General features: G+C 45.7%; 1 protein-coding gene across 7 annotated transcripts in view; it reads left to right on the top strand.

Moving 5' to 3' along the window:
- LOC146336770 (lipase maturation factor 1-like) overlaps nucleotides 1-27670 on the top strand; it is a 294331-nt gene that overhangs the window by 33677 nt on the left and 232984 nt on the right. For 3 of the 7 annotated variants that reach the window (XR_014785601.1, XR_014785602.1, XR_014785604.1), the window contains exon 1: nucleotides 20636-20757. The exons of 3 other annotated variants lie outside the window; for them this stretch is intronic. The gene's annotated coding sequence lies outside the window, so the exon portion shown is untranslated. Of the gene's footprint in view, nucleotides 1-14332; nucleotides 14499-20635; nucleotides 20758-27670 lie in introns of those variants that run through there. One more of the 7 variants, XM_084818934.1, reaches the window with a different exon arrangement.

Here is a 27670-nt window from a genome sequence, read left to right on the forward strand (position 1 = left end):
CAGTGAAGCAGCAAAGATAAACCTCCAGTACCGTTTTTTTCAGCTCCTCTGTTTGAGGAGTTGAAGAAACTTTTCAACAAGTTCTCAGTCAAACATTTCATTCTGTTGGACTTCAAGAAGTTGTTTGTGTTCAGGTTTATGATACTTTTAATTTTGTGGATTCCCCAAGAAGGAGGGAACACTGTAGTATGACTCCAAAGAATTATTTAGGCTCATGCAAGGATCTGGGCAGCCTAACAGAGCTTTAGACTTGAACATCTGACTTCCCACCCCACCCCTTGCCATGCTCTCTAACATTCTGCAGGTTAAAATAGGGACAATCGTGTGTAAGTGTGTGTGTGTGTGTGTGTGTGGAGGGGGCAGATTTGGATAGCTTGGCACAGCCTTCCCCAACCTGGTGCCCTCCAAATCTGTTGGACTGCAACTCCCATCATTCCCAGGCAGCATGGCCAATGGCGTTGCTGGCTGGGAATGATGGAAGTTGCAGTCCAACACATCTGGAGGGCATGAGGTTGGGGATGGCTGGGCTAGCAGAACGTCCTGTTGGTGGAGCCAGCACAATCCAGATTCTAATGTAGGAGCGGGGAACCGTTTTTCTGTTGAGGACCCCATTCCCTCGCAGGTAATCTTTTGAGGCCACATCAGCAGTGGAGAGGGCCGAAGCCAGCGGTGGGCAAGGCCAGAGCCAAAAGTGGGAGCGTTGCCATCAAACCTTCTCTTTCTCTCCTGCCCCCTTTTTGCTCTGTCTCTGTCTGCCACCCCTCTCCCTCTCCCTCTCCCTCTGCCACCCTCTTTTCACATACTCTCTGCCACCCACGTTTTGCTCATCACCCAGCAGGTTGCCAGGGAAGGGACAGGTCACTTGCCAGAGGTCAGAACTGATCACATGCAGAGGGCTTTTGAAATTAGGCCAAGGGCTGCAGGTTGCCCACCCCTGTTCTAATGTGCCACAAAGAGAAAGTAGGAACTACATGCGCATGCAAGCAGAAGGCTGCAGATGACAAAAGCGAACATAGAATATGCATGTTTATGCTGTATTGCATATATACCCCTGCAAACCTCCCTTGCAGTTCTAACTGTCTTTCCCCCTCAATCTCAGCGGGCTGGGAGAAGCAGAGAACAGCAGCCAAAAGTAAAAGCAGCTAATTTGCATTCAACACTGAGACTTTGGGAAGAAGAGTTTGGAGGAAAAAATAGCAATCAGCAATTGCATTTAGAAGGATATGCTGTTTGGCAGTTTCTTTACTTGCTTAGTGAGAACTTGATTATATGATCAACACCTACTATTTTGTAATCACCGTTAAGGTAAAATATATAAAAAATACAGGTGGAAAAATGCATTTACAGCTTATATGGGCAAATGGACCTAATTCTGCAGTTCATTGGTTCCTGGCCTGTTTCTGCATAAACACTACTCAAGGCTGATGGTTGACTGTTGACCTCCCCTTGCAATAAACCTCGCCTTGCAAAAAAATGAAATAAAACTTTTGTCAGTGAAATATTGTCAAAGAGTAGTCAGATATTTAAAGCATTAATTTTTAGAACAGTAACAAGGAAGAGAGGGAACATACGCTAACTGCAAAAACAAGCATATCTAGAAGTTTCCAGAAGCTTTACAGAGCACCAGTTCCTGGGGAGGGCTGCTCATTCACACAGAGTGAGATGGCCAGAGGGCTGCCACATAGCTATGTGCACACATGCACCGCCACGAACGGTGCGGTCCTTGTGCTGAGCCTTAAAAGAAAAACAATATCCAACATTGATCACTGGCTTTGCCACAGTAAAGATGGCATTGTGTGTCTGTGGCCTCCTTTGTGGGTCTGGTTTTCTTCCTTAACAGCTCTTTATGTGCTGAAAATTCTGGGTGACCAGGTGAAATTGATTGGCAGTAGTTTCATGACAGTCCTGAGAAACTACTTCTTCGCACAACGCTTAATTATCTAGTCGAATTCGGCGCCGTAAGACCTGGTGATGCCCGCCAGTGGTGGTTTTAAAGAAGGATTAGACCACGTTGTGGTGGGCGAGGGTTTTTTCAGTGGCTGCTAGCCATGAGGGCTATGTGGGGAGACAGCACGCCTTTGGACGTCAGATGAGAGGAGAGAGCTACTGTCTTCATGTCTGACTTGTGGGATCCCGGGGGGCATCTGGTTGGCCCCTGTGAGAAACAGGATGTCCGACTGGATGGACCTTTGATCTGATCCAGCAGGGCTGCTCTAATGTTTTTATGTGTATAACCGCACACCCTTTCTTTTAAGAGAGATGCTTCTCTGAACAATCAACTTTCTTCTTGGCTTTGCTCTTGAGCGCTTTTGCTGTAAGAGAGCTAGAGTGTTTTCGGCCAGATGCAACAGCTTGAAAACTGTCACAGAATGCCCCTCGAGCGCAAATGGCCTCTGCTGCCCCGGAGTTTGGAATTTCTTAGCAGCGATGTCACAGCCACAGCGCGGAGCCTGAACGTATTCGTCACACTTGGCGCGGCAGGGCTGCCCTTGACAGTCTCCTGCTTCCTCCTTCCTTGGAGAGAGACCTTCTCCTAGCCCAGAGGTGGAGCTTAACAAGAAGCACCTGTTTCAAAGGGTTGGAAGGCTTCTTCGGCAGCTGTTTGCAGCATTCAGCTATTTCCTGGCTGGCTGGCTGGGTCATGAGAACGTTTTCACCACCTAGAGAACTGTCACTGCTGCTGGGTGAATTTCTGCTCTCTTCCCCCCCTCCCTCTTGGTCTTCGTTTTCCTCCCAGGGGAACTGTCCATCCTTGGAGCCTCGACTGCAGGTGGTGGACTTATTCCGTTGTTGGAATGTAACTCAAGGAAGGGCTGCTTCACACATTCTTGCACATCACTTGAGGGCTTGTGGCTGAAAAGACTTTACTGAAAAGTACTGTGCATATGGTGGCATTGGGTGTTGTGGAAGATCTGCCTATGGTGCTGGGTGTCTCATTGCCCATTGCCATGCACCAGCCATTCACAGCATATAGTTAAACTTCGGAATTTGCTGCTGCAAGATGTAGCGATGGCCACCAATTTGGATGGCTTTAAAAGGGGTTAGACCAATTCATGGAGGATCAGGCTATCAAGGGCTACTAGTCCTGATGGCTATCTCTTACCTCCGCTATCAAAGGGTTGAATGAAAAAAGCTAAATTTAACCCTTGTAGCACTTTGTATGGCTATGGAGAGTTTTTCTCTCTTCATCAAATCTTTTGGGGGGCACCCCATGGAGCCCATGATGGAGAAGGGTTGTGCAGGGGGCAAAAATTGCCCCCGGATCTCCCACACTTGCCCACCCTTCAGCTTATACAAAAAGAGGCAATAGAAGTATACAGCAGACACAATTTTAGAAAAAATGTAGTTGGGTAATAGTATTTTATTAGTTTTATTTGCAATATTTATAAACCATTCTACAACTGAAAAAAATTCCCTAGCAGAGGACATACATTCAAACTGTCAAAATAAAGAGGATAAAAACATTTAAAATCAAGTTCTGTTGATAAAACTGTGGCTGGTATTTTACCCAGGAAAGGCTTAGATAAAAAAAGTCTTTAGCAGATGCTAAAAACAGAGCAATGTTGGTGCTTGCCTGATATCAGCAGGCAGGGAGTTCCACAGAGAGAGAGCCAGTGCACTAAAAGCTCTACTCCAAGTGACTCTAAGTGGACCCCAGGCCTGTGTGGAACCACCAAGAGTGCCTCATCTGATGACCTCAGTGGCCGGGCGGGTTGATAAGGGAGATGGTGTGCTCTCAGATATCCTGCTCCCAAGTTGTTTAGAGCTTTATGCAGCAATAACAAACGTTAAACCTGACTGGGTAAGCGAATAGGCAGCCAGTGCATCTCTCTCAGCAATGGGGTTGCATGCTGAAAAGGGGCAGCCCCCGACACAGCCGAGCTGCTACATTCTGCACTAGCTCCAGTTTCTGGACCCGCCTCAAGGGCAGCCCCACATAAAGCGCGTTGCGGTAATTCAGCCTTGAGGTTCCTAGTGCCTGTACCGCTGTGGCCAAGCTATGTCCAGGAGAGGCCATAGCTGGCGTACCAGCTGAAGTTGGTAGAAGGCACTCCGAAGTGTCATGGCCACTTGTGCCTCCAGTAACAGAGACAGATCCAAGGGTATCCCAAGACGATGGTCCTGTTCTTTCAGAGAGAATCCAACCCCATCCTGAACAGGTAATAAGCCTGTCTCTGGGATTCAGGAACCACTCACTCACAGGGCCTCTGTCTTGTCAGGATTCATCTTCCATTTATTGGCCCTCATCTAGCCTATTACTGAGTCCAGATGCTGATCCAGAACTCAAACAGCCTCATCTGATTCAGGTGTTACAGAAAGAAGTAGCTGTATGTCATCAGTATTCTGATGGCACTTTGCTCCAAATCCCCTAATGGCCATTCCCAGGAGCTTCTTATAAATATTAAACAACGTTGGGGACAAGATGGTACCTGTGGAATCCCATAGCTCAGTTGCCAAGGAGGTGAGGAATAGTCACCCAGCGTTACTCTCTGAAACTGACCCTGCAGGTAGGACTGGAACCAATGTAACACAGTGCCTCCAATGCCCAACCCATGGAGCCAATCCAGAAGGATACCATGGCTGTTAGGAACAAAAGCCTTGAAGAGAGCGAACAGAATTAACAGGGTCAAACTCCCCCTATCCCTCTCTCAATAAAGGTCATCCATCAGCGCAGTGAAGGCTGGTTCAGTCCCGTAACCAGGCTGGAACTCAGATTGAAATGGGTTTAGATAATTGGTACCCTCCAAGAGTGCCTGCAACTCTCCCACTATGAACCTCTAGAGTACCTTCCCCCCAAAAGAGGTATCTGCAACTGGATGGTAGTTGTGAAATACCATTGAGGCCAGAATGGGTTTCTTCAGGAGTGGCCACACTGCTGCATTACCCCTTTGTGTAAAGATGCATTTACCACACTCTGGACCCACCAAGGGCAAGGATCACGAGGGCATGTGGTTGGTCACATTACTGCCAACACCTTGTCCACGTCATCAGGGCACAACAATGGAAATTGATATTGCAAAATCGGACAGATGGAGGCATCAAACACGTGATTTTCTCTTCAAAGTGCTTTGCAAAACAGTCACAATGGGCCCTTGAGGATTCCAGGGCTCCATTCATTGGAGAGAGTGCTCACAACCCCAAAATGACCCTGAAGAGCTCTGCTGGATGGCTACTTGAAGATGCAAGGAAGGCAGCAAAATAAGCCTAGTTTTCTGCCTGCAGCATGATGCAGGAGGCACAGTTATGTCCTCTAATATGTGTTGGATACTCTTTACTTTGGTTTTTACACCATTTGCATTTTAACCGTTGTCCAGCCTGTTTAATTGTCTGCAACTCCCCAAGGTATATCACCGGAGAGAGCAGTCTGGTGCGATTGAGTTGATGACTGGCTGCATCTTGCCATTCTGCAGTGAAACTAGTGCCTTGACTGGACTGCCAGCTTGCTCCACTGGAAAATCCCCAAGAATATTCAGAAATCCATCAGATTCTATCAATCTCCAGGGACAGACCATTCAAGTGGGCCCCCCATGCCCACAGGAGGGAAATAATACCATGAGTCTAAATCTCACCAGGAAATGGTCTAACTATGACAAAGGAGTTGCTTCCCTCCCCCCGCCCCCACATTTTTAAACCACGAATTTCACAAAGACCAAGTCAAAAGTATGCCCTGCTTCATTTGTTGTATCAGTGACAAGTTGAGATAGCTCCACAGAGGCCATGAAGTCCCAAGCTGGAGCTCCAGAGGTGTCCTCAGCGTGGAAATTGAAGTAACCCAGAACTGCCACCCCTGGGTTCTTCCAATGCCACCCTCAAGACCTGTGCCAGCTTGGTGTGGGAGGCTGGCGGGTAGCAGGGCGGGAGGTATACAAGCTGCATCCCCAAGCTGCCTCTATGGCCCAACACCTCAAGGGTTGCCCTGAAGTGGAGTCGTTTCCGGGGGATAGAGATGGAAGTCCTGTGGACTGTGGTGACTCCCCTCTCCCCCACCCCCTAATGTGGTGGCCCACCGAAATATTTTCGTTGCCAGGTGAAGACGTGCCTCTTCTCCCAGATGTTTTAGACATTTTAGATGTTTTTGGTTTTTATTATATTGTTAACCTGTTTTATTGTTTGAGCTGCCCTGATAACTTTTTTGGTATAGGGCAGCATATAAATAAAATACAGGAATCTGCTCCTTATTCAGCATCTGCAGCCAAAATAAAACCCAAGTGCGTGTAACTGCATTTTGCTCACATATTAGCCCAAGTTACCGCTTGCCTTTCAGTTCCCCCCCGCCTGTCTCTTTCTCTACACCCCCACCTAGATTTATATTGTAAGCTCCTCGGAACAGAAACCTTTCTGAGTTTTGTTTTGTTTTGTTGTGTTTTGTTTCTGCTTATGTTTTTGTGTCAAGTGCCAAGTACATTGATGGCTCAATATAGACAAAAAACAACAGTCTCCAAGTGGTTCTTCAAACCTCTGCTGCTAATGTTCTTTTAAGTTGCGTTTTTGTATTAGCTTAGTTTTTGTGTGTGCGTAATTTTTTATTTGTAGAAGCAGGACAAATGGCCTGTTGATTATTCCTCTTGCTTGTGGATGACTGGGAAACTTTTTCCTTCTACCTTATTAAATCTATTTTTCAAACTGTCACTTAGCTGGCCCTCAGTGACGGAGTCGGATGTTTATGTGGCCCTGGACGCTCAAATGCTTGTTTTCAATTGCACAAGCACTTTGCGGCAGCCGTTGTGAATTAAATACTCCTTGCGACCCCTTGCCCTCTCTGCTCTTAAATTCATGCTTTAAAAACAGCTTAATGAGGGGTTTACTGGCCCAATTGAAAGTTTTTATTAAAACCTATTAGTGTGCTAGAGTAGCCCGCACGAAGGAAACAATTAGCCCGAAGCAACTCCACTCTTTCTCAGCTGGCCCCCAGCCATGCCAGGTTTCCACTAAACTGTTTCCAGATCTGCCTTAACCTGAAATGTTGCCGTCTGCATGGGATTCATATCCTCCAGCTTAATTTATAGCTTTGTCTCATTTGCTCTTCCCAGTCCTGATTTCACAAAGACCTTCGGGTTTTAATTTAATTAGAAGGAGCTATAAGAGGCTGCTCCTTATTATCTACGTCTTATTTGTTGCTGTGCATTAATGTCAAGTTGCATTTATTTATTTTCATTTAATGCATTTTTATCCCACTCTTTGGCCAAAAAAGGCTCCCAGTGCATCTCACAGAGATCAAGTAATAAGACAGCCGCAGCCGTCAGGCTTACAATCTGAAAGACACGACACAAAAGGAAAAGGGATTGTGAGGGAGGAGGAAAAAGCCGAACCTAGATGCTAGATTCTTAGTTACAAAGTTCAGCAGGTAAGTAATTCAGCAAGTCATGGAGCTGGATCTAAGCACATTGGAAGGGCTTCTCCTCCTCCTCCCTTTGGATTCAGCAGTAGCAGGGTCTCAGCTGGAGCTGAGTCTAGGCATGATCATGGGCTGCCTGGCTGCTTTTCCCTCTGGCTACAGCAGTGGCAGTTAGCACACCCAAACTGTGTGTGTGTGCAAACAGTCTGACTCCAGATCAGGGCATTCCATATTGTGAATTCTGTAATTCCCCTGAAATAAAGCAGGGGAGGGGGAGGGCCCCCGCTTTTGCTACTGTCCCCCTGGGCGACACTTGCCAGGGCGACACTTGCCAGGGCGTGTGCGCTCCACGGGGTGCCGAGGGGGTGGGACATTGGTGCCGAGGGGGTGGGCCCTTCATTTGATACAGCAAAATCTTCAAGCATACATACACAGCTGTCAGAGGAGGACACTTTGCACCCACCCCATCTGAGTGAAGTCATGCCTGCTTGGCCCCATGTTATGGCCCCTGCCATGGTATGCTCCTATAGCCCCCTGAGGGAGGGGGTCTGTCCAGTCCATTCCCCTGAGGGGGGCTGCCCCTCTGCAAGGGGGCAGGCATGTGACTGTGCCCCTTGGCCTACTAATCTCCCCTGGCTTCAAACTGTATGGAACTGTATGAAGTCTGCCCTTAGTGGTTGAAGATGTTACTGCAGGCTTCAACCGCATGGATACATTAAAATTAATTCATGCATTTTAAAAACAAAAAAAAAAAAACGCTGAGAAGTACATCTCTAGGGTCCCCTTAGTAAGCATGCCAAGTTTGAGGTGTCTAGGTTTCATGGTCTTAGCACTATGGCATGGATAGACAGACAGCTACACATCCTGTCTTCTTTTTTTAGATGATTATTTAATTTGTTTATTATTCATAATGTTACTATTACTTTATATAGTGCTCTCTGCTCTACAAAGTACAAGAGGATCAATCCCTGCCCCAACGAGCTCACAATCTAAAATTCAACATGAGAAACAACAAAGAAATCAGAGGGAAGTTTACAACATATAACAAATACGGTTCAAGGCAACGCACTTTTCTCCTGGTGGTGGGCATTCAAGAGGCACGTTGTGGGGGGATACGATGTTAAAGCCTCTCCTCAGCTTGCTGGTGTGTTGACATTGCTGCTGCCTTTGTTGGGCCTGTTTTGAGCTCAGGGAAATCCCCCCCCCCCACACACACCTTTTGCAGGATGCGTGCTGTAGGCAGCACTGGTTGTAACTATCTTGGTGATGGGGGGCTACAAAGTCACAGATTTTAGCTCCCACCTTGGCTGACTCTCTACAGTATTTCAGTTCACATCATTTTATGTCAGGCAACTAGTTACTTGTCTGGTCTCCTCTAAGGATCTCCTCCAGGTGACTGGGTGAGGAAGATCACAAAATGTGGTTCTTTTTGTTTTTCTTCTGGGCTACAGATTGTTTATGTGGGCTGGTTGGCTAGTTGTTTTTTTTTTTTGTACAAATGAATTTGAAAGGTTGACACTCTGCAGCCTTCCTCAATCTGGTGTTCTCCATATGTGTTGCATTACAATTCCGAGAATCCCCAGCCAATGGTCATGCTGGTGGGGGCTGATAGGAGTTGTAGTCCCACACATCTGGAGGGCATCAGGTAGGGGAAGTCTTTTTGTGGGTGGGTGGGTGTGACTATTACATAGTCTGCATGCAACTCATGTATCTGTTGAAGCTGGTTGTGGTCATGTCAGGTTCAGCCGAAGCCATTTAGGGCCGGATCCTCCAGGAAGTTCACAAGCCCTCATGAACATGAAATGGGGGCTGCACAAGAAGACACTTCGATCCTTTCAGTAGGGAATTATGCAAGAGAACACTGGAGCAGGGGTGGGGAACTTGTGGTCCTCCAGATGTTTTGGCCCACAACCCTCTGGCCCTCACCATTGGCTATGGTCTCTAGGGCTGATGTGAGTTGTAGGCCAAAACATCTGGAGGGCCACACATTGCTCACCCCTGCTCCGAGGAGCAAGCCCTGTAGCAGCACTTCTAATGCCACTGAGCTCTGTGGGACTTAATTCCAAGTAAACATACTCAGGGGCGGGCTTTCAGTCTCTTTGCTTTGGTGCTGCAGGTGAACATAATACCGAGAGTTTGAAGTATATGTTGCATCAGTAATAACAGGGCGATAGGGTAGGACAGCAGTTTTATTGCCATATTGAAGATGAGTGCACTGAGGCTGAGAGTTAGTCACTTGCCGAAGGCCACCTAGAGAGCCCCAGCCCAGGAGAAATCGGAATTAGGGACTTCTTGGCGTTACACTTTTGGCCACCGTACTTCAAGAATGCAGCATGGCCGTTCTGCAATGGGATGGGAAGGTTTTCTTGCAATTCCCTCTAGCCGCAGGGACTTGTGGGAAATGATCGGGGGAAATAATAAAACAAACGAAGTTTCCCAAGCTACGAAGCGCCTTTCAAGTTCCTGCTAGCAGCAATCTGCATTTACCCACAGCTGCGTAACTATATATAATTACCTATTTTGAAAATGCCAGCATTAAGATTAATTTAAATCATGCAGCACTATGCAGAACCCTGTGTAGATAAGTGAGATTACAAACTCTCAACGCAAACAAACAACACCCACCCCTCTCTCCCAGAACTCCCTGTAGCTCAGTGTGTACCAAGCAAACTGCGAACAATGTTTAGTGGGAAGGATGTGTTCTCCTGCTCTCCCCCCGTCACCGGAAGCCATGTGTGCGATTAGCCAGAGCTGATAACTGCCTGGAAGCAAATCCTTATGAGATGTAGAGAGAAAAAGATTTCTCCGGAAGGCATTGGCACTCACTTATCGCTGGATATAAAATCTCGGATAAGAAATGGTTGTGTTTCAAAGGGGAGGGGGGAATCTTTTAAATCAAAACCTCGAGAAGATATTCAAAGTGTTCCTAATTACTCTGCAGACAGAACGCTGCTTGCACCCGCAGGCTGTGTTTTAATGTAAAGCACAGTTGAATAATTGAATGGGTCAACTGCTGCCATGCTTTGCTTGCCTGCCCCATGTTCTGCAGGAGAAAATTAGAGCGGGGGGGGGGGTCTAAATTTCTCACCACTGTCTCCTGCCACCACCTCCATTTACATGAGCTTTTTGCAGTGCTGTACTTTGCCCCTTAAAATTGTTAGCATAATTGCTGCAATCACACCTGCTACTTTATGGTAATAATTTTAATGGTTTCGCTCCCAACATGTATTTTTCTTTTCTTTTTAAACAAGTGCTTGGCACCTATCTAGCGAGATCAAGCTGAACTGTTACCTTTCATTAGACATGAGAGCATTCTTAAAGCATCATATCTCATTAGACATGAGAGCATTCTTAAAGCATCATATCTGGAGCCTTGCAAGCATGGTTGAACTCCAGCATGCTTGACCCAGAGTCTTCATGTACAGCTGTCATTTCGACAGCTTTGAGAAGGGCTTTTGCTCTGTGGCAGACTGCATGGGCTATAAGCAAAAGGGCCTGGGTTCAGTCCCTGATACATCCAGTTTGAAGGGTCAGAGAGCCCATGACAGGTGAGACCTCCCTGTCTGATACCCTGCAGAACCACCGCCAGTTGGTGTAACCCCAGGAGTGAGCAGAAGCTAGATGGAAATGTACTGGTTGATCTTGGGATGATTTGTCACAGGAGTTTCTTAATCTCAATGATGTATCAGTAGCAATAACACCCCCCCCCCCAAATTAGGCAGCTCTAAGGAGGAAAGATAAGGGCCGCGGTGGCTTAGTGGTTAAGACGCTGAACTGCAGACTGGAAGGTTGGCAGGTCAGCAGTTCGAGACCCGAGTGCTGCGTGATGGAGTGAGCTCCCGTCTTCAGTCCCAGCTTCTGCCAACCTAGCAGTTCGAAAGCAAGAAATTGCAAGTAGATAAATAGGTACCGCCTCGGCGGGAAAGGTAACAGCGCTCCGTGCACCTCTGTGTTCAGTCATGCCGGCCACATGACCACGGAAGCGTCTTCGGACAGCGCTGGCTCTTCGGCTTAGAAAAGGGATGAGCACCGCACCCTAGAGTCGGACACGACTGGTTGGGGACACCTTTACCTTTTTACCATTAAGGAGGAAAGATGGGGGGGAAACCAGATGGGATTTTTTTTGTGTGTGAAAGGGTTGCCAGCTCTGATTTTTAATTATTTGTGTATTTGCTACATTTGTATCCCAACTCTCCTCCAAGGAGCCCAAGGCAGTGTACACAGCCCTCCTCCTCTCCACTTTATCCTCACAACCACCCTGTGAGGTAGGTTAGGCTGAGAGTCAGTGACTGGCCCAAAGTCACCCAGTGGGCTTCATGGCCGAATGGGGACTTGAACCCAGGTCTCCCCAGTCTTACACTCCGCATACTGTGTGGTGCAGCATACTGTGTGGTGCGGTAGTGAAAACAAATTATTGGGTAGAGCATGTGCTCAGATGCACCCTGGGCCACAATCCTAAGTGAGCAGAAGCCTTTCCCCACTTCCACATCTGGTTCCGCTTGGTGGACATTGAGGTTCTAATAAAAAGTAGATCCACTGAACCGGAAGTCTGCCCATGCCTAGTGTAGACCTGTGTTTCTCAGCCTTTCATATCCTACATCCTACCAATCACTTCATCAAAGAAGCTGGGTCCCACTTGATAGAATCAAAAAGCCCACATTTTCCGACAAGGACATTTATATGTTTATAGGAATTCTATTATTATATTCATCATTTATACCTTTTAAAGACATAAAAACTAGCAGTAGTATTTTGGGAGTAAATGTTATTACTATGGTTTTAAAACAAACAGACAAATAATAATCCCATTAGTAGTTGAAAATTGTAGTAATACTGTTGAGTATAAATTTTACTGCTACAGTTGCTGTAATTCATTCATTCAATTATTTATGTATTACATTTCTGATCCACCCAATAACTAATATTCTCGTAATGTAAATAAATAAAAAATTGCAATGGTATTATTGGAATAAATTTTATTCCTATGACAAACAAACAACAACAACAATACCATTAGTAGTGAAAAAGGTTACTACTAGCATGCCCAAAGGTCACAGATGGATAATCCATGGCAGGTAGGATTGGTAGGATCCTGTCACACATACAGATTGGCATGTCACACATACAGGTGGATATGGAGATTGAGGGAGAGTGAATTCTTAGTAACTGTTACGAAAACTCCACGTCTGAACTAGACTACTTCTGTGTACCCCAGGTGGTACACGTGCCACCAGATGAGGACTACTAATGGAGACAGTTCAGAGCTCGATGGTCTGACTCTGCCTACTTGGCTGCTGCCTGGAGGTGCGCGCTTGTTTTACTTCCAGTCCTGTTTCTTTATTCATCAGAGGTTGCAGCTGCCCTTCATGGTGGGCGGAGCGTATACTTGGGGGCAATGTAAAGGCTTCGCCCATGCTGCCTTGCAGATTGCTGCCTTGCAGATTGCTGCCTTGCAGTTACACCAGCACCACCAGATTGGGGTGCTGGTGTAACCAGGGTGCTGAATTCCATGGGCCCTTAGCCTGATGCAAACAAGGCCATTCGTATGTTCTTTCTTTGACAAGAGGGATGACAGGAGGGAGAAAGATACCATCCAAGCAGAGGTGCAACTAGGGCATTTTAGGCCTGGGACTGAATGGAGTTATGGGGGCCTCCTTTTGACAGCCTTGAGTATAAACTTCAATTGTCAAGTACACAAGCATTTCTTTTCTCCCACCTTACCCCCCTCCCCCCATTCCATGCTTTGCAACTGCTGCTACATTCCTGACAAAACTGTTTACACGAAGGGGCCTTCTGTGGTTGTTGGTTGGTCCATCTAAGCCCAGTATCGTCAACACTGGTTGGCAGCGGCTCCCCAGGGTTTCAGGCAGGAATTTTTCCAGCCCTACCTGGAGATGTTGCCAAGAATTGAACCTGAGACCTTCTGCAGGCCAAGCAGGGGCTCTACCACTGAGCTATGCCCCCCACCCATTCCGAGTGGTCCTTTGGGGGGCCCCTGGGAAGTGGGCCCTGGACTCCCCCCCAAAAAAAGTCCATCCCTAGCTGCACCACTGCATCCCAGCTATACATTTTTAAACTACCTCTGGTTTTTATAATGAGGCTTTGGCAAGCTACCGTAAACTCAAGGCAAGGTGTGTATCTATAACCCATTTTATATTAAAACCTAGAAATGGTAATTTATTGTTACATTCAGTCCTCCATATGTTAAATATTTGGAGTAATATTGATGCTGGAGAGCCTCTGTTGCTAGGTCCAATTTCCGCCAAAGGGAAGCACGTCCATATTTATTTAAAACCAGTAAAGCCATTCAAGGTCATTATTGGGGTTGTTTTCCTCCGGACGGACCGGGTGACACCTGTATGGTTTTAAGCAATGGAAGCCATCTGTGAGGAGGAAGTTAGGTTGCCATAGCAACCAAGTACTAACATGCACCGTGACAAAAGCTGAATGAACTCCAGGGTCGTGGAAGTGGGTGTGAAGGTCAGACCTCCTCATTCCATCGGCTGTGCATGAGATTTTGAGAAAAACGTACAGGCTGGCTATGCGTGCGCTCCCTCCCTCCCCCTTCTTCTCTTTTCCAAAATAAAGCTGCTGCTGGTTCTACGTTGGAGTAAAGTGGACCAGGTAAATGGCAACTTTATTTTGGGGTCTGTTAATACCCATGTGGCATATCAGAGCCCTGCTTGATGAGTCTAATGGGTTCTTCCAGAACCCTGTGCCATCCAGACAGCTATGCTGGCTTGGAAGTGATGGGCACTGTAGTCCAACACATCAAGAGAGCACCGGGGTGTGGAGTGCTGGACTAATTTATTTATTAGTATTTGTTACATTTATATCCTGCCTTTTCCACCAAGGAGCCTGTGAAGGTTTGAGGCCTACAGAGGCAAAGGGGAAAATGGTCAGGCTTAGAGGCCTGGAGTTTTCTATTGGGAGGGAGTAACCCTGAGAGGAGTTTTATTTCCTCAGTAAAATGTCAGTTTCAATTCTCCACTTAAGTTTCATTTCTTCAGGTCTGAAGCAGTTCTTTCGGTTTTGAGGAAGGAGGGTATATAAAGAGAACGAGAGAGCCAGTGAGAGCAGAGACAGCCAGAGCCTGAAGTGAGAGCAGAGCCTGAAGAATGAGCAGGAAGAAGCAGCCTAGGAAAGTCTAAGGACAGCTAGGGTACAGGAACTTGTGTTTTGCAACTTTTGTTTTAAGGCCTTTTATATCACTCAGCTCCATTGGGTAAATAGAGCTCTATTTAGTTGTTATTTGCTTGCTTTAATTTACCAGCAAATTGTTGTGGTTAAAACTCCTGGTGTCTAGAGTGTCGATGACCCCACATCTAAAGCTTAAACCCCACCTTACTGAAAAGGGAAAGGTAAAAGAAGGAAGGTGGGACTCTGAAGGAGGCAAGAGATTCTTAAGGAGCTGCTCGGGGGGTCCAGGTCATAAGGGGAACCCTGACAGAGCCCAAGGTGGCGTCCATGGTCTTCCTCCTCTCCGTTTTATCCTCATTTTATGGCAGTGATTATTTTTTTTAAAAAAAAATCTTCTTCTCTTTAATATTATTAAAGTTATCAAACTATAGTGCTGAAATTTTAAAAGTGCTTTAGCACTAATTTGAAAAATGATTTTAAAATTTATTTTTAAATGTTTTTAAAAATAGCATGCGCAGTGGATTGTCCCTCCCCTTCCCACACAGCTATGTCATGTCTACTGGTGTGGATAGAACATAGCCAGGTGCACATACACAAAAGCGGTATTTATTTACTTATTACCTTTATATCCTACTTTTTTTTCCTCTTGCAAGGAACCCAAGGTGGCTTCCATGGTGGTCCTCCTCTCCATTTTATCCTCACAACAATCCTGTGAGGTAGGTTAGGCTGAGAGTCAGTGACTGGCCCATAGTCACCCAGTGAGCTTCATGGCTGGGGGGCGGGGGGACTAGAATCCAGATCCCCTGAGTCCCAGCCAAACACTCTAACCACTACACCACCCTGGCTCTAACGTTTTCTCAAATCCGATGTTCTGTTCCCAGTGTCTAGAAAGGTTGTGAACAAGGCGTGAAGGCTCTGCAGCCTTCTCCTGTTGATTTGCCTCCAGCACCTGGTATTCAGAGGTATACTGCCTCCACACATGTCTCATAGCCTGACCCTCGGAGACTTTCCTTCGCCTTCCTTGAAAGCCATCTCAACCTTGCTTGTTGCTTTGAGTTTAGTAAGTCCAGTGTGAAGACATACTTCTCTCTCTCTTTGTCAGTCCAGAATCTATTGGCAATTCATTTTGTTTCACAGATTTATTACAAAATTGGACATACCCATGATGTAAATACATTTTTCTCCCTCTCTCAAAATACTAGAACCCAGGGTCATCCTATGAAGCTGATTGGTGGGAGAGTCAGGACAGATAAAAGGACTTAGAATCATAGAATCATAGAATAGTAGGGTTGGAAGGGGCCTACAAGGCCATCGAGTCCAACCCCCTGCTCAATGCAGGAATCCAAGTCAGAGCATCCCTGACAGATGGCTGTCCAGCCTCGTCTTGAATGCCTCCAGTGTGGGAGAGCCCACCACCTCCCTAGGTCATTGGTTCCATTGTCGTATTGCTCTAGCAGTCAGGAAGTTTTTCCTGATGTTCAGCCGGAATCTGGCTTCCTGGGACTTGAGCCCATTATTCCGTGTCCTGCACTCTGGCATGATCAAGAAGAGATCCTGGCCTTCTTCTCTGTGACAACCTTTCAAGTACTTGAAGAGTGCTATCCTATCTCCCCTCAGTCTTCTCTTCTCAAGGCTAAACATGCCCAGTTCTTTCAGTCTCTCTTCATAGGGCTTTGTTTCCAGTCCTCTGATCATCTTTGTTGCCCTCCTCTGAACCCTCTCCAGCTTGTCTGCATCTTTCTTAAAGTGTGGTGCCCAGAACTGGACACAGTACTCCAGATGAGGCCTAACCAGTGCTGAGTAGAGGGGAACTAGTACTTCCCGGGATTTGGAAGCGATGCTTCTATGAATGCAGCCCAAAAGAGCATTTGCCTTTTTTGCAGCCACATCATATTGTTGGCTCATATTCAGCTTGATATCAACAACAATTCCAAGATCCTTCTCGCTCGTAGTGTGGTTGAGCCACGTATCCCCCATCTTGTAACTGTGCATTTGGTTTCTTTTTCCTAGGGGCAGAACTTGGCATTGATCCCTATTAAATGTCATTCTGTTGTTTTCTGCCCAGCGCTCCAGTCTATCCAGATCACTTTGAATTTTGTTTCTGTCTTCCAAAGTATTAGCTATCCCGCCCAATTTTGTGTCATCTGCAAATCTGATCAGCATTCCCTGCACCTCCTCCTCCAAGTCATCAATAAAAAGGTTGAAGAGCACTGGGCCCAGGACTGAGCCCTGCAGTACCCCACTCATTACCTCTCCCCAGCTTGAGAAGGTCCCATTGATAAGCACTCTTTGAGTCCAATCCTGTAGCCAACAGCGGATCCACCTGATCATTGTTTCATCTAGCCCACTTTGAGCTAGTTTGCTCATCAGGAGATCATGGGGCACTTTGTCGAAAGCTTTGCTGAAGTCGAGGTATATGATGTCTACAGCATTCCCACGGTCTACAAGGGAGGTTACTTGATCCAAAAATGAGATCAGATTCGTCTGGCAGGACTTGTTTTTGACAAATCCATGTTGGCTTCGAGGAATCACTGCATTGTTTTCAAGGTGCTTCCAGATGAAATGCTTTATCATCTGCTCCAGAATTTTCCCAGGGATTGATGTCAGACTGACTGGTCTGTAGTTCCCAGGTTCCTCCTTTTTACCCTTTTTGAAGATAGGGACAACATTAGCCCTCCTCCAGTCATCTGGCACTCACCCATCCTCCATGTTTTCTCAAAGAGAATAGACAGCGGTTCTGAGAGTTCTTCTGCCAGTTCCTTTGTTACTCTAGGGTGCAGTTCATCTGGCCCTGGAGATTTGAACTCATTCAAAGTAAGTAGGCATTCCTTGACCATATGCCTATCGATCTCAAGCTGCAATCCTGCCCCTTCAGCCTGTACTTCGCCACTGAAGATCAGTGGGATCTTCTCAAACTGGGGAGAGGTAACTAGTGGGGTACCGCAGGGCTCAGTCCTGGGCCCAGTGCTCTTCAACCTTTTTATTGATGACTTGGAGGAGGAGGTGCAGGGAATGCTGATCAGATTTGCAGATGACACCAAATTGGGCAGGAGAGCTAATACTTTGGAAGACAGAAACAAAATTCAAAGTGATCTGGATAGACTGGAGCGCTGGGCAGAAAACAACAGAATGACATTTAATAGGGATCAGTGCCAAGTTCTGCCCCTAGGAAAAAGAAACCAAATGCACAGTTACAAGATGGGGGATACGTGGCTCAACAATAGTACAAGCGAGAAGGATCTTGGAATTGTTGTCGATCACAAGCTGAATATGAGCCAACAATGTCATGTGGCTGCAAAAAAGGCAAATGCTATTTTGGGCTGCATTCATAGAAGCATAGCTTCCAAATCCCGGGAAGCACTAGTTCCCCTCTACTCAGCACCGGTTAGGCCTCATCTGGAGTACTGTTTCCAGTTCTGGGCACCACACCTTAAGAAGGATGGAGACAAACTTGAGAAGGTTCAGAGGAGGGCAACAAAGATGATCAGGGGACTGGAAACAAAGCCCTATGAAGAGAGACTGAAAGAACTGGGCATGTTTAGCCTTGAGAAGAGAAGACTGAGGGGAGATAGGATAGCGCTCTTCAAGTACTTGAAAAGTTGTCCCAGAGAGGAAGGCCAGGATCTCTTCTCGATCTTCCCGGAGTGCAGGACATGGAATAATGGGCTCAAGTGACAGGAAGCCAGATTCCGGCTGAACATCAGGAAAAACGAGCAATATGACAATGGAACCAATTGCCAAGGGAGGTGGTGGGCTCTCCCACGCTAGAGGCATTCAAGACGAGGCTGGACAGCCATCTGTCAGGGATGCTCTGACCTGGATTCCTGCATTTAGCAGGGGGTTGGACTTGATGGTCTTATAGGCCCCTTCCAAGCCTACTATTCTATGATTCTATGATTCTGTGATGGTGCTGTTGCACTCATGCCCTGCTTGTGGGTTCCTGGTCGACAGCTGGTTGTCCCCTGTGTGAACAGAATATTGGACTAGATGGACCCTTGGTCTGATCCAGCAGGGCTCTTCTGATGTTCTTCTGTTCTTATAATATAGTAAAGTCTATAACTCAGCAAAGCCTGGTTTTTAAAGACCTTGGGTTGAGCTGTGGGGGATAAAGAGGGAAGGGCATGCAGTGTCCAAAGGAGAGGCAAAATAGTCCTGGCACAAGACTGCTAAAGATGGGAGAATCATCAGTGTAACTTCCTCCTGCATTTTTAAAATCTCAAGATCTTTCTCTCTCGAATGTGAACAACTTTATGACTTTTTGCAAATGCTTAACAAAAATGAACTGAAACCACATTCTCACTCATCCCTAGAGATTGCCTTTGCAGATTCAACGGTCACAGAGAAAGAGAAAGGTGGAGCACACAACCCTCACTTCTGGCTTCCATGTCTAATTTCTTTGCACAGGTTGTCCACACACTCAGCTGGGAACCAGAACTGTCACTATTGTTCCATAAATCCTTTGCCCCTGTGCTTGCAAAAGGCAATATCTCCACCCCAGATCCTCAAGCGCAGCAGCTTGATCCCTGCCAAACTGGCATTGCTTCTGTAAAAATAAGATGGGTTTTGAACAGTTTTTGACTCCCCCCTCCCCTAGTCTTTGCTTGGTCTTCCGGCCGTCTGTTCTCTGTATTCTGCGAGGTTAACACTGTAGGCGTTCAGGTCCCATTTGTCATTTTGATCATTACTGGAATCTTTTTTTAAAAAAACCTCCCATCAAATAACACGCTGGAGCAAACACAACAACAATGGTAAATACTGATGAAAGCCCAGCGTAGCTTTATGAGTCAGTGAGATGAATTTGGATATACAGCCCTTGAACTGCAATCGGAGGCTCTCCTCTTCTTGTTTCTTGGCAAGGAAGCCGGAGCAGAATACAGAAAAGTTGCCTTAAGTTTTTATTCTGCCCCTTGATAAATAGTTTTTAATTTTGGTCAAAGGAACGTTCTTTGGCAGATTTTTTTGCAGTGCCTTGTGTCCAAGCAGAAGCCCCTTGTGGATGAACGGGAGAGGGCGTCTTTGATCGCAGCACTGCAATAGTGGAATGCGCTTTTTTGCCCTGTTGCTACTGGCCTCCTGCATGTTGTAGAGCAGGGCTTGTTGAACCTCAGCTCTTTGGCCACATCCAGGCTGCCTGGGGTCCCAGTCTGGCTTTCTGGGGTTCCCCAGCCCCACCCCCTTTCCCCTAACCATTGATTGTTTGGTGGTTTCCCAGCTTTTTTGCAGTTATTTTCCCCATTCTAAAAGATAGAAATGGTTCTCTATGCCTCAGGGTTAGTTAACTACAATATGCTTGCATTTTTTGTATTTTTTTTAGAATAAATCAAAATCCTTTTAAGTATTGCCAAACAAAAGCCAGGAGAGAAATAGGTCATTATTTTACAGGCCTCCTCACCAGATATTCTATGGAACAGCCATAACTTTACAATAGGGTATCTTTCCAACCGGGGGCCAAATTCCATTTCGGAGAAGCTCTTTTTTGATTTATTCTATTTTTTTTTTTTTTAGTCCTAAAGGAAATCAACCCTGAGTGCTCATTGGAAGGACAGATACTGAAGCTGAAGCTCAAATACTTTGGCCACCTAATGTGAAGAGAAAACTCTATGGAAAAGACCCTGATGCTGGGAAAGACTGAAGGCAAAATGAGAAGGGGACGGCAGAGGATGAGATGGCTGGATAGCATCACTGATGCAATGAATATGAACTTGAGCACACTCCGGGAGAGAGCGCGGGACAGGAAGGCCTGGCGTGCTACGGTCCATGGGGTCACGAAGAGTCGGACATGACTGCACAACAACAACAATGCGAAGAGAAAAGTCACTGGAAAAGACCCTGATGCTGGGAAAGATGGAAGGCAAAAGGAGAAGGGGGCGGCAGAGGACGAGATGGCTGGATAGCATCACTGATGCAATGAATATGAACTTGAGCACGCTCCGGGAGAGAGCGCAGGACAGGAAGGCCTGGCGTGCTATGGTCCATGGGGTCACGAAGAGTCGGACACGACTGAACGACTGAACATTTTTTTTTAGAAAATAGAGATATTAGTGGCCTTAGGAGTCTTTTTTATTTTAAAGACAGAGAAGCTGTATTAAAATGTTTTTATAAATAAATCTATTAGCTACTCAGCTCTCTCTTTCTCTTTCTCTCTCACTTATAATTTAGAGCTACCTTCCAACTGGCACGTCTTATGCCAATGAATTCTGTGGGCTACTGAGATGTAGTAAGGAGTACTTCCTTTTGGCTATCCAAAACTAGATGCCACCCGGTTTCATTGGATGTTGGTGGTGAGCGGAAAATGATTGACACTCATATCAGTCTTGTCTCACAATTCATGAATCTGTTTTCGTTGTTCATTTGATCTTGCTCTTTTTGATTTCAAGGTCGCCTTTTTAACGATTTCCTTCATTAAGAAAAGATTAATTACTCTCCTTCCACCACCACTGAGACCAAATAGAAGTAGAAGTTTCTCTTTTGGCACATAGGGTTTTTTTTGGGGGGGGGTCTTATTTCCTCACCAGCGCTTGTTGTATGGCAGTTTCTGCATGAGGTGATTGATTTGGGATGCACTATAAATGGTGTATAATTGTCAGTTGCAAATTTAACGTATTTAGTTTACCCAGCCGGGTTTGTTCTATTTGGATATTCTTCCCCAAATGCCATAAAGTCTTAGGCCTCTCTTGCACCCCCCTCCCCATTTTTGGGCCGTCACACAAATGATCACTTGTGTTTGTTATCCCATCCGTGTTACTATTTCGTAAAATCAGTGTACACTTCCCGATATGAAATTTACCAGAAAACGTTATTATCTGGTACTGGGTTACATAATTGACTTCAAAGAGATCAGCGTGGGCAAGATAATTGGAAAGTAGAGTTCTTTCATGGTGTAATTATTCATCCCGAACCCTGCATGGTTTTAAGATTTGCTAATAATGAATGTTCGTTTCCTGTATCCCTTCTTGCCCCCAGGGCTTTGTGGCTTTTCTCCATAGCCAACTATGTTTTGAGTTGCTTTTTTCCTCCCCCACTCCATAGCATGTTCTGTATGTACATATATGTATGGATTCATTTATATATAGCAGAAATGGTGTGGAGGGGGTTGGGGATGAAGATTGCCTATTTGTCCCACAGTTCTGGCTGCAAGGGGGTCTGGAATCCTGTGATCATAAAGCATGTGGAATAATTTGTTATGAATCAGAATACATTGTGTACATTGCAAAGATTTACATGAACGTATTGAAAGCCAGTATGGTTCTTTGCTGGATATGTTTGCAGGAGACCTGAGTTGCACAGATAGGTGGCAATGAGATCTCTGTTGCTTAGCATCCACCACAGGAGTAATATTGATCTATCTTCGTCACAGGGCTGCTATGAGGATGGGAAAAAGGGATTGCCATGTAGCATTTGAATGGCAAGTAATACAAGTGGGACCTGCAACAAAAAGGTGTGGTGTAAAGTGTTCCTATTCAGGATTTCAGCCAACCTACCATGCTGTTTTCCAGAATATTCCATTCCTGCTCCATTCCATTTTTGTGTTCTCTCTGCCCCAGAGCCAGTCGGTATTCTGTGTTCCCTGAACATGCTTATTCCTCATTGTGCTGTTCTTTGTCCCTGCCCCCAGCCTTGACTTTTAGGGGTTTTCCCCCCCTATTTTTTAATTTTTGGTAAATATTGGGGTTATTTATGTACTATTCATTCATTGAAAGTTGGGGTCCCCAACCTTTTGGGGTTGATGGGCACATTTGGAATTTTGGGAGACAGTTGCAGGTGTTTCCACAAAAACTGGCTTCCATGGCGGGGGGGGGGGGGCCTGCCCATTCTTAAAATGCTTGCCATGTTGGGCGTAGCCAGTCACAAAAAACTAATTTCCCCAAAGACAGACTATAAGAAAAGTAACTTGCCCAAGAACCTAAGTACAAGGGAATGGGGGAATCTGAGTGCTCAAACACAGAACCATTAACCAAATTAAGATGATGCTGGAGGGCAGCAGTTCGCTTTGCCGTGTGCCACCCTCCCCGTTAATTTTTTTTAATTAAAACAATCTTAAGATACAGGTGGGCAGGTAGCCTGGCCGATGACAAGGGAAGTGTCCACAGGCATGACATTGGGGTTAACTAATGCAAATTAGAGCATTTTTTAAATTTGTGCAAAATTGAATGGGGAAATTTGTGCAAATCGAACACAAGTCAGTGTTTGACACTTTGCAAATGTGTTTGGTGGACATGTGCTTATGCTTGCATTTGGGGCTGCAAAAAAGGTATGCTCGCGTGTTTGTGAGCAGAAATGAAATTCTCGTTCATCTCTAGAAATAGGGTTTATTGGGGTGGGAATAGACTAGAGCACTGTCTCCTATTCTCTTCCATCCTTGTCTTGCACACTTGTCTTTAGAGAAGACTGCCTTGATTGTTAAGCCACAGTTTCCTGTGGCATTTGAACTGGGAAGCTGTGTGCTCCCTATAAACCAGGATTGCAAGTTTGATTCTGGCTTCTCTGGATGAACAAACCACAGTTTCCCACTTCAGATATCACAGGAAACTTATTTATTTTATTTATTTTTATTTATTTACAATATTTATATACCGCTCCTCATCAGAAGATTTCGGAGCGGTGAACAACATAAGAATAAAACAATGGTTAAAAGAGTTAAAAAAAAGTTAAAACATGTTTAAAAAGACAAATCCCAACCAAGTGGAATTCAACAACCCACAGCTGGTCATGCAAGGAAAGCATGTTTAGAAACTTCTTCTAAACAAACGGGGACATTTTCCCGGAAGCTGTGTGCAAGCTGAGCAAGGAGCATATGGGCTTGTTGCTTCTTCCTGCTCCGTAAGCTATCATTGTTTGGGACCAGGAACGCCGCTCCTAAACCTGGCTGTAGGATCCCATTGCTTCCACCAGCTACAAATAAAAGGCAAAGTTTCCAGGGAACACTGGTAAGGCTGTCTGGCCTAAATGTGGTATGCAAGCAACCTGCTGATGATGGGGGCTTTAACCAGAAGCAGGCTGCCCCTTGCACCAGGCTTCAGTAAAACCTACTGCTCTCCACTGAATAGATCAAAAGTATTTCAGCTGCCGCAAGATAGAAGTAATTAAATGCAATATACGGTGATCTCTTAGAATGACAGCCACCTACGGAACTGGAAACAGGACATCCATTAACTTTAAACATTAAAAAAAAGAATTAAAATCTTCCCTACTGATTTCTCTGTCACTTGCTGTTTTGCTCCAAACCGAGGAGAGAAAAGGAGGCGAGGGGAGGGGGAGCTAATTTATTGCTGCATTAACTTAGATATCGCCTTCCTGTCACCTAAGTAGTTTCTAATGACTACCCTGGAGAGTAATTGGGAGCTTTTAAAAGTTTTGTGCTAAATTCTTTCTTTTCCCCCCTGTGTCATGTATACTTTTTAAGACCCTGAAGTTATCAATAACATTTTCAACTCTGGATGCTTCTGGAAAAGAGAGTTTGTGCCTCTCTGGCTACAGGAGTCCGCTTCTGGATGGGGCCTTTCTTCTGCTTCCCAGTCTATTGTCTCTTTCTAACATCCTGACTCTCCCCATCCCGGAGACCTTTGCATAGGGCTTCTGGAGGTGGGTGGCACATTGGCTCCATTTTGGAGGCCTTCCATAGTTCTCTGCTGCTGTTTTCCACATTATCACTTGTGATCCGCCTGGCCAGTGGAGAGCCACTGGGACAGTTCGCATGATTGTTGTAGGCTAAGCAAGCCACGGTGGTTCATAGAAGCCATGGTGCATGCCGGCACGATTTGTGTAATCACCTGCCTGGCTGTGGCTTGTCATGTCATCCAAACCTGGGCCGCATGGCTTGTTTGAGGGGGAAATATGGGCTGTTGTTGGGTCAACTGAGGGTTGTTTCCCCCTGCTGTTCCAGCCATGATGCCCCGGTATGGATGACATGACAAGCCACGGCCGGGCAGGCGATTATTCAAATCTCACTTGGCATGCACCACAGCTTAAACAAGACTTTGTGGCTTGTTTAGCCTGTGACGATTGTCTGAACCCGGTCAGTGTCTCTTGTCCCTGGCTCTACTTCCCATCGTCTTACTCTCCCTCCATTGTCTACTCTAGTCTTCCCCAACCTGGTACCCTCCAGATGTTTTGGACAACAACTCCCAGTATTCTTGACCATTGACCAGGCTGGCTGGGGCTGATGGGAGCTGAGGCCCAAAACACATGGAGGGCACCAGGTTGGAGAAGGCTGTTCTAGAGAGCTGAGGGAGGGGTTTGCTTGGCGACACCTTGTCTGCTATGCAGCTGGGGCCAGGTTCCTGGTCTTCATATGGAAGTTCTCCCCCCTCGCCAACTGGATCCATGGGTAGTTCTTAGGAAGCAACACTGTTAACTGCCTCCTATTTGTTCAAGAACCAGTGGATCTTCTAGAATTTTAGCAGCCTTCCCCAACCTGGTGCCCTCTGCATGTATTGAACTACAACTCCCAGAATTGGCTGGGGGATTCTTGGAATTGTAGTCCCGCACATCTGGAGGGCACCAGGTTGGGGATGGCTGATTTATGGAGTTCAAAGGGGCCTTGCAGGCCATCTACTCCAACTTCCTCCTTATTGCAGGAAATCCAGAATTCGAGCATCCCCAAGAGATGGTAGTCCAGTCTCTGCTTGAAGACCTCTAGCAAGGGAAGTTCCACCACCACTCTTGGTGATTGGTTCCATGATGAACTGCTCTTACCATTTAAACGATTCTCCTAATGTTCTCCCAACCTCTTTCATCCTCCAAGGTGGACTGGTAAGCCCCCACACTTGGTCTTGTTCCTGATGGTGCTTTAACTCGTGAAAGTCCTGAAGACTGTTGGTGCTTATATTGGTTTTGGGGAGATGGTTCAGGCAGACGGGTAGCTCATTTGCACTCATGAAAGCGATTGACTCACATCGAGCAGTGAAACGTTGGAAGAAAGAGACTCAAAGGACATCCCAGCAGCTGTTGACGCAGTCCTGTTCTATCCACTATAAGAAGTGGTTGGTAAAAGCAGTTTGCTTTCTTCAAGAGCAACAGGATTTCAGGAGAAGTTAGTTTGCACAATGTAAACATAGCCAATATTAAAACTTACTGGGAGGTGGCTTCATTTTCTTCAGCTGCAACTCTATAGTAGCTTTCATGCGAAGATCACAAATGGAGGATTCTTTGCCTCCGTTTCCTCTTCATGTTTGCGAAGAGAAAACTCTCTGGAAAAGACCCTGATGCTGGGAAAGACCAAAGGGAAAAGGAGAAGGGGACGACAGAGGATGAGATGGCTAGATAGCATCACCGATGCAATGAATATGGACTTGAGCACACTCCGGGAGAGAGCGCAGGACAGGAAGGCCTGGCGTGCTATGGTCCATGGGGTCACGAAGAGTCGGACATGACTAAATGACTGAACAACAACCTCTTCATGTTGGCTTTTATCAAAGTCTGAAGCTCCTCTCCAATAGATGAAGAATTTACGTCTGTTGTAAATAGTAGTGTTGATAGTGGAAGTAGTGTTGATGTTTTAGGATGTAGGTCTGTGTGTGTGTGGTGGGGGGAAGGCAACCCCACCCTGTTCTGTTGTTTTATAGGAAAGGTTATTCAGGCTTTTCCATGAGCTTTCTTTTAATGGAGTCCTTTCTTTCATTAAGGTGAAGAGGAGGGATTGTTTGCAAGGATTTGTAAACTTGTGCAAAAGAAGATGGCAGGAAACAAGGAGGTGTACTGAGTGCAATGGTTGCTTTCCCGCAGGTTCCCTAGTTTATGTCTTACTGAGCAATTGATAAGTTTCCTGCATTGAGCAGGGGGTTGGACTCGATGGCCTTGTAGGCCCCTTCCAACCCTACTATTCTATGATTCTAAGTATGCTACCTTCATGGTTTTGCTTTTATCGTTGTAAAGTAAAAAAGCTAGAGACGTGTGTGTGAGATATATATATATATATATATATATGAATGAGAGAGCTGAAATTTCAGGGAATGGGTCTAGAATATCCCCTTGTGGCTAAGCCCCTGTCGTAGGGAACCCAAGAAACTGACGTGAAGCTGACACAATAACCTGAATGTGTTAGCTTTTTTAGCCTCTGGGTATGTGAGAAAATATATTTGGTGATGGTTGACTGAAGTCTGAACAAGGTGATGAGTGACTGTGCTTTTAAAAATCCCTCTTCTATGAATCTGGTGATATGGAGGAGGAAGAGTAAAAACTACTCCAGGAGCTAGGGGGGTGAGGAATGAGATGCTTTGGGGTGGCAAGAGGAACTTCAGAAGGCGATGGCGCCAGTGAATTTTGAGCTTAGATTGAGACTCAACCACGTTCTCCGTCGGGAAATCTCTCTTTAGGTGTTGCGGTGAAATGGTCCCCTGGCCACCTTCAACTCTTCAGCTATTTCCTTGTCAAGTAGACTTGATGGATTGGCCTTTGATTCTCAAGTTTTCTTCTTTCATAAACGAAGTTGCACCATAAAACTGAATGACCCCATGTCTTATACGATTTGCAGCTCCCTTCAGAATTACTTTTTTTCCTGCCACTTTTATGGACCTTTCTTTTTCTTTCTGGTTGTGGGAGGGGAGTGATGGTGGAGGAAGGGTTTTCTGAGAAGTATCACTGTAGTACCTGAAGTTTTGATATTAGTGTAATTTGTACAAACTTATCAGTTGCAAAATCCAAGTGAAGAGTTTGTTTAAATGTGTTAGAAAAAAGCACACACACACACACACACATCTTGTTCACTGGCACTGTAAAGACTTAATATATTTAATTGTAGCACAACATCTTGGTAAGCTGCAAAAGAAATAAAAGGGAGAAGAGGGAAATTGTGTGTGTGTGTGTGTATGTATATATATATGTAGGCATGTATAAGCAGTAAGACTGCTTATAATGAACCTCCATGGGGAAATGAGTTTAGTTAGGGCTACAATTTCCATTGGTAGATTAAAGATGCAATTCCTATGCATGTTTAGACAGAAAAAAGGCTTACAACTCCCAGCATGCCTCAACCAGCAATGCTGGCTGGGTCATGCTGGGAGTTGTAAGCCTTTCTTTCTGTCTAAGCATGCATAGGATAGCACCCGAAATTATTGATAGATTGATTGATAGATTGATATGTGGGGGACAAGTTTTAATAGACAGGCCTCCACATAAGGGTTCTTGCTTGTTTTTAAATATTTAGATTTAGTGCAACCTTCCACAACCAGCTGGAGATAATGGGACTTGTAGGCC

This window comes from Heloderma suspectum, chromosome 12 (genome assembly GCF_057233095.1).
Source record: "Heloderma suspectum isolate Gila_16-S chromosome 12, 16-S_ref, whole genome shotgun sequence".
NCBI classification, from domain to species: Eukaryota; Metazoa; Chordata; class Lepidosauria; order Squamata; family Helodermatidae; genus Heloderma; species Heloderma suspectum.